General features: G+C 43.4%; 1 protein-coding gene and 1 long non-coding RNA gene across 4 annotated transcripts in view; one reads left to right on the forward strand and one right to left on the reverse strand.

The window, feature by feature from the left end:
- The window catches only part of CTNNA2 (catenin alpha 2), a 917,008-nt gene that overhangs the window by 235,037 nt on the left and 675,333 nt on the right, over positions 1–6,638 (forward strand). The window lies entirely within an intron of this gene.
- Positions 1–6,638, reverse strand: part of LOC102470604 (uncharacterized) — a 12,460-nt gene that overhangs the window by 2,331 nt on the left and 3,491 nt on the right. For both annotated transcript variants that reach the window (XR_337512.2, XR_003548028.1), the window contains 2 exons: positions 5,532–5,596; positions 2,324–2,507 (listed from right to left, as the gene is read on the reverse strand). This is a non-coding gene — a long non-coding RNA (uncharacterized LOC102470604). The remainder of the gene's footprint in view (positions 1–2,323; positions 2,508–5,531; positions 5,597–6,638) is intronic.

Here is a 6,638-nt window from a genome sequence, read left to right on the forward strand (position 1 = left end):
AATTCTGAGAAGTAATGCAACTTATTTGTCACTAAGGAGGACTGCATAGCCAAGTGATTTCTTTATGCATTTTAAAGTGTTTTTAAACCCTTGGGTAGCTATAGTCAGTTTTTAAACATGTTTTCTCATTAATTTTCAATTTGTAAATGTACATTGTACAGGAGTGTTTTAATCATCTGGGGAGGCTGCTTCACAGATGGCTCTTGTGTGACCTAAAATCTCAATGATTATAATGAATCAGAATGGATGATGGCAAACTTGCTTGGAGATTTGCTGATTGTCAACAGTTCTACAGCTTTGCTGATGTTCTTGAGAGTTTAGTGCTTTTTAAAAAATGAAAGGAAGGCAATTGTAACAGGACCTGCGGGGCCAGGAGTTGCCTAAATGAAATAATTTCAGTAGGCTCCTTGCTAGTCTCTGTGAAATTTTTTCCCAGTGAAATGTAACAGCAGAAATATTGATCATGCTGAATCAAATACACAGAGTATAACGTCATCCTCTCTCCAGGCCTACACATAACGGGCTGTTTCATGGTTCCCTGTGACACTACATATTAAAGTCCCAATTAAAATACGAGAAAATCAATTAAAATGAAAATATGAGAAAGTCTAAAACAAAGTGCTTTTTATGAATTATGTATGCCAGTGTTCTCCTTTCACACTAGAAGTTAAGAAGGTAAGTTAAATCCTTTGCCTGAGCAGAGGATTTCACAGTTGTATTCAGCTTTACCTATCACTGCTAGCGACTGAACTTAAGCTGCACCTGGAAACCCAGACTTCCTATTGACAAGTCCATTTATTAAGTCTCTTGTTCTGCTTCTCTGTGCTAAGATCACTGGTGCGTTGCCTTACAAGGTGAGCTGCATACACTGCAATGCACGAAAAGGAAGCGGGCCTTGACTATTAGACCCACATTGTTCTCATTTTAGTAATTCTGTGATCTTAAATGAATTCATTAGACTTCCAGAATTTTGGTTTTCTGAAAAAGGGTATATTTATCCTTACTAGGTAGAGTTCGAGCTTGCTCTGTTGCTAATAATAGGAATACTTAGGTTTGGGTCATTTAAGAGAATAGAGATTTTTTTTAGTGCATAGTTCTGAGAAATCTAGGCGCGTGGTGCTGGCACCTGCTGAGGGTCTTCTTGCTGCATCACAGGAGCCTGTGTAAAGCAGAGCTTGTCCCTGACTCTCATTCCTCACCTCATAAATTCACCAGCGTTCAGGCAGGGGCCCCACCTTGATAACCTTATCCAATCCTGATCATCTCTCAAAGGCTCTGACTTTGACCCCATTGTCAGATTAAGTTTCCACCTTCTTGCCTTCAGAATGGCTTACCAAATTGTAATGCCTGAATTTTGAGGGGACACATTCAAACTGTAGTGGGTTGTAAGGAGGAACTAGCACATGGAATTCCAACACAGAGAAAAGGACGGACTCCACATGTTGCACCCCTTTCTTAGCCTTTTACTACCCAGTTTCTCTCGAAGGGGTGGTCCTTGTATTGCACATGCCCCGGCTTCTGCTTTCCAAGGGCTCTGCATTTAATCTCTGTTTTCTCAGACTGTCAAGTCTTAGAAAAGTCTGGGACCCCCTGTTAGCTGGAAGGTCCTTGCAACTTCTGATTCTTAATGATGCTGAGGATCTCAAGAGCTCCAGGAGAGGTGCTGGAAGCAGAAGGAGACCAGGACACTCACTGTCAGGTAGTCAGAGACATCCGGTAGGAGTCTCGGTACTTAAGTGAGACACATAAAGCTTGCCCTGTCCTCCCACTTTCCCTGGTGGGGAAAAGTCTCTTCTCATTCCTCGTCTGAGTGTGCACCGGTGTAGTAGCTGTACTGAAAATGATATGATGTTTAGCACCACCCTGCAGCCCCTATCCTCCATGTACTGGAGATTCCTGTGGCTCATCTCTGCTGACCACACGTCACTCCCGTCAGTGCTCGCTTGCCCAGCTGTCCAGTGCTTGCCTGCCCCAAGCTGGGGCAAAGAAAAGGGATATCTTATGAGCTTTCTGTGAGTTGAATGAATGTGTTGATCCTCCCGGAAACTGTTCATTATAATGAAGACCAAACAATGAAAAGCCAGAGGAAGGAAATATCTCCTGGTGGAATATCAAATAGTAGGACCCCAGAGCAGAGCATCAGGTAGGCAGCCATGACTTCTGGGCCCTGAGGAAGGTGGCCACCCCTGACCTGGCTAGGGAGGTTGTCCACAGGGAAGCTAGTTCTGTTCCTTGCATAGCAAACAGAAGGATTCAGACTGGTGGTTAGGAATCAGTACCCTGTTAACCAGAACACCCGGAGAAGTCATCTGTCTGCACTTACCTTGTTCCCTTGGACGCTGGCTAGAGGAAGTCCACTCCCCATGTAGTGATGACGGGTAGTTATGTTGTCTCCTCCTCTCTCCCACTCCTCATCACAGGAGAGTTTCTTGCTGAGCCCTTAGGTAGATTCAGGATCTTTCTCAACTCTCCATCCTAGGCAGCTTTCCTTGTTTCATCAGATATTACTAGTGGGATGAAATCAATTTACCTTCCTCAGGCTATAATTTGCACATCCTAAATTAGTCTGAGAAAACAGTATTGTCTCCCATTTTACTGATGTGAAAACTCTTTAGAGAGGTCAGGCTTCTCGAAGGTCATCCAGATGGCTTATTACAGAAGAACATTTCACAGTGGGTGTCTCCTCTCAAATCCTTTGCTATTCTGTTATACCCAGATGCCTCTTTGAAATTGGTTCTATTTTTCACATAATTAAGTAGATAATAACACAAAGATACTATGGTCCTCAGGATGTAGATTTTAACTAATACAGACAAAAAATCCAATTCTTCGTAGAAGGCTTTGGATTAGGGCTAATGGGAGTCCCTGTCAAAAGTAGATGTTGTCCGAAACACCTCATCACATCCTTCCCTTTAAAAAACTACTGTAATCAGGCCAGCAGGTGGCATAGTGGTAAAGGCCCTGGGCTTCCATGTGGTCTACCTCAGTCCAAGTCCCGGAGCCGGTGGCTTAAACTCATAACAGGCGCGTGTGCGTGCATGCCCAAAATCCCGAGAGGAAAATGGAGGAGAAGGGATTGCAGCATGGTCATCCCCTTGGGGGGGAGGGGTGATTTCTTGCTTTCTGTCTCTCCTGTGAGCACACAGGCCCTATAGTTCAAAAAAAAAAAAAAAAAAAAAAGGCTTTCCCACTACTCCCACTACTATAGGCCTATGGTAACCCTGGTCAGTGAAATTAACACAGTAGTTTCAATGACAGCAAAGTTCAAGTTGGCCCCAGTTTTAGGATTGTTCCATGAACAGGACATTTCACATGGCTTATTGAATTAAAAGAGAATTCATGAGCAGACTTGCTGCCTCCCAGGATCCCCTGTCCTACAGAGCCTCTTTGTTGTGGCTGGGAATATACTTCCAAATAGTTGGTATTTTGAATTCCAGAAAGCAGCCAAGTACAGCATTGCATTCCCTGCTTCTCCAAAGTCTTCTGTTTGGCATGAAAATGTGTGTTCTGATCTGGGTGTCATGTTGGCCTGTGTGTCGTTCTTCACCAAAGGACCCAGCGTGGGAGCATTCATGGGGAGCTCTTCTGAGAACCAGTTGATATTCCCAGCCTGGCAACTCCCCAGAGCTCTCCTGGCTGGCCACCCATGGTGCCAGCTAAATGCTTCTTTATTTCCCTCACCCAGCTCCAGTTTTCATCATCCTAAAATCTAATTCAAACTGGGGTCATCAGGTACTGTGGCGGTTAAGGCACTGGATTCCCACATGGCTGACCGTGGTTCGAATCCCAAACCCAGAACCTTGAAAATCACACCAGGACATGTGCATGTGTGTTCAAGACTAGAGGAGAAGGGATTGTGGTGTGGCCAGAGGAGAAGGGATTGTGGTGCGGTCAATCTCTCTGGGGGATGATTTCTCACTTTCCCTCTCACTGTCTGTCTCATCAGTGAGTGCATGGACCCTATTGCAAAAATCTAAAAGAATTTTTTAAATATCAATTCAAGATTTTTTTTGTCTATGTGCCTGTAGCTGACTAGTCTAGTTTGTATTAACATTTCTCCTCTCTGAATTAATATAGTAGGGATTCTGACAAGGGCTGTTCCTATGGTTGGATGTGTGTGCACTGCCCTAACCTACAGTGCTGTTCACATCACTGTCACTTTAGATTTCTGTAGTTGTTACAGTCAGCCCTTCGTATGCCTAGGTTCAACCAACTGCAAATTGGAAATATAAGTAAATAAGTAAATAAGTGATACAATAAAATAATACAAAGAAAAAACAGTATAACAATTATTTACATAGCTTTTGCATTATTCTAGGTGTTACAATGTTATAAGTAATCCAGAGATGACATAAAATATACAGGAGGTTGCACAAAGGTTATATCCAAATTTTATATAAGGGATTAAAGTGCCCATGGGTTCCAGGAATCCATAGTGGTCCTGGACCAATCCTCCTCAGATAGTAACGAACAACTATATTATGTTGTTTCAGTGTGTAACAGCAAGTGCCTTGATACAGGGGCATTTTTTGTTGATTCATAATGAAGGGCCATACTGAATAGTGTCAGAGATATCTACCAGTTCCAGTTGTCCAGTGAGACACTGAAGATCGTCTTATTCTCCATTGCAGAGTGCACACCTTAAGGTCTGAAAGGAAACAATCATTGGCTATGTGTGAGGTTGCCAGACACAGGGCTGAAGAGGATATTATCTCATTCCATTTCCGTAATAATAAGATATGGTGTTTGTCTCTTCATTTTAGGTATCAAACTATAGATAGTTCTCAAGCCCACCCAGGGTTGGCAAATTAAACGTTTATGTATATTTATACACACACAGTTAGTTCAAGGTCATGTTGGTGATTACTGCTCAGTCGATGGAATGCTGATCAGTCTGAGTTCAAGATCATGTTCTTTCCTGTATATCCCCAGTATATATGGCTCAGCGGTCATCCCCCACGATACTCAGTAGACCTTATGAGAATGAACTAGTTAAGTGTGTAGCAGGAAGCAGGGGAGGGTTCCTCACGTTTTCATTGCCTGTGAACTGCAGCTGCCATTGCCCAGAGTGTAGGAGAGTGAGAAAGCAGTGTTGTGGGCCACATGGGTCCAAACCTGCTCAGAGCACCACCATCAGGACTTGCCATCCATCTTGCCCCTTCCGTATTTCCCCTCTGCCCCCGTGTGGAAGTGGCACCACCATGGTACACAGAGGGTTGAAAAAGAACGTGGTGGGTATTGATGGAATCATTTTATAAACTTGCAGGAATCCAGACTCACCTGGAATGAAACTGTGGTTGAAACTGCTTGGAGAAAGTGAATACAGAAATCTTCTCAACTCTATTTTAGTAGTTAGCATCTCGCATTTAAAATGCCAGTGTGATCCTGTGAGCAAAACATGGCCTGCCTGGGTGATGGTGAGAGAAGAGATCCCTGTATCTGGCAGATGGAGGCATACACAAGGCAGCAACTCACATTTCAGGGTGTGCCCTGCCCACTGCTACATGGCCACTCTCGAGAAAGACACTCACCTTTCCACTGTTAGTCAGACATAAGATGGGAGAAATCCTTCCTTCCGTGCGCTATCAAAGGATTGCTATTGAGAGATGAAAAAAGATATATTTATGTACAGGTCTTGTGAAGTCGTAAAACGCTGTCCACTTTTGACCAGCAGATGGCGTGTTGATTACATCTCTGGACTCCCCCTTAGCTGACTGTGAGTTGAGGATTTGAATCCTGGGCCTGGTGGCTTGAAACCCATGCCGGGTGTGTATGCATGAATGTCCAAAATCCCAAGAGGAGAATGGAGGAGAAGGGATTGTGGCATTTCCATCCCCCCAAGGGGATGATTTCTCGCATTTTGTAGCTCAGTCTCCCTCTGTCTTTCCAGCGTGCATGTATGCACTATAGCAAAAATGTCTCTGATTTTTTTGAGAGATTTTTGCTATAGAGCACATGCTCTTGCCAGAGAGACAGAGACAGACAGAGAGACAGAAAGTGAGAAATCACCTCCTGGGGAGGATAGCCACGCCACAGCCCCTTCTCCTCTATTCTCCTGCTGGGAGTTTGGGCAAGCATACACACGCACCCAACACGAGTTTGAAGCCACCTGGTCTGTGACAGTGACGTAAACATATGCCATCTGCTGGTTCAGCCAAAAATGTCTCTTTAAAAACAAAAAAACTGTGTACACTTATAACTATGCTACTATGTAACCACTCACTTGGTCATTCAGTGAATGCTTATTAGATTCTTTTTCTTAACAAGTACTGCTCTAAGCACTGAGGATACTTAGGGGAAAGAGATACATATGGTCCCTATTCTTAAAGAATTTATATTTGAATGAGGGTACATAAAATATAAATAAATAAACTTACAATGTAATTTCAAATAATGATAAGAATAGGGTAAGAAAGGGTGATACGATAGAGCAGAGATTGGCAAATGTATAGCCCATGGGAGTTCTATCTGGCTGGCTACCTATCATTTTAAATTTTTCAAAAGTTTATATGTTGGGGCCAGCAGGTGACATAACGGTTAAGGTGTTGAACTCCCACATGGTTGATTCGAATCCCAGAGCTGACAGCTTCAAACTCACACCAAGCATTTGTGTGTGTGTGTGTGTGTGTGTGTGTGTG

The sequence above is a fragment of the Tupaia chinensis genome, unplaced genomic scaffold (genome assembly GCF_000334495.1).
Source record: "Tupaia chinensis unplaced genomic scaffold, TupChi_1.0 Scaffold146837_1, whole genome shotgun sequence".
Classification (NCBI taxonomy): domain Eukaryota; kingdom Metazoa; phylum Chordata; class Mammalia; order Scandentia; family Tupaiidae; genus Tupaia; species Tupaia belangeri.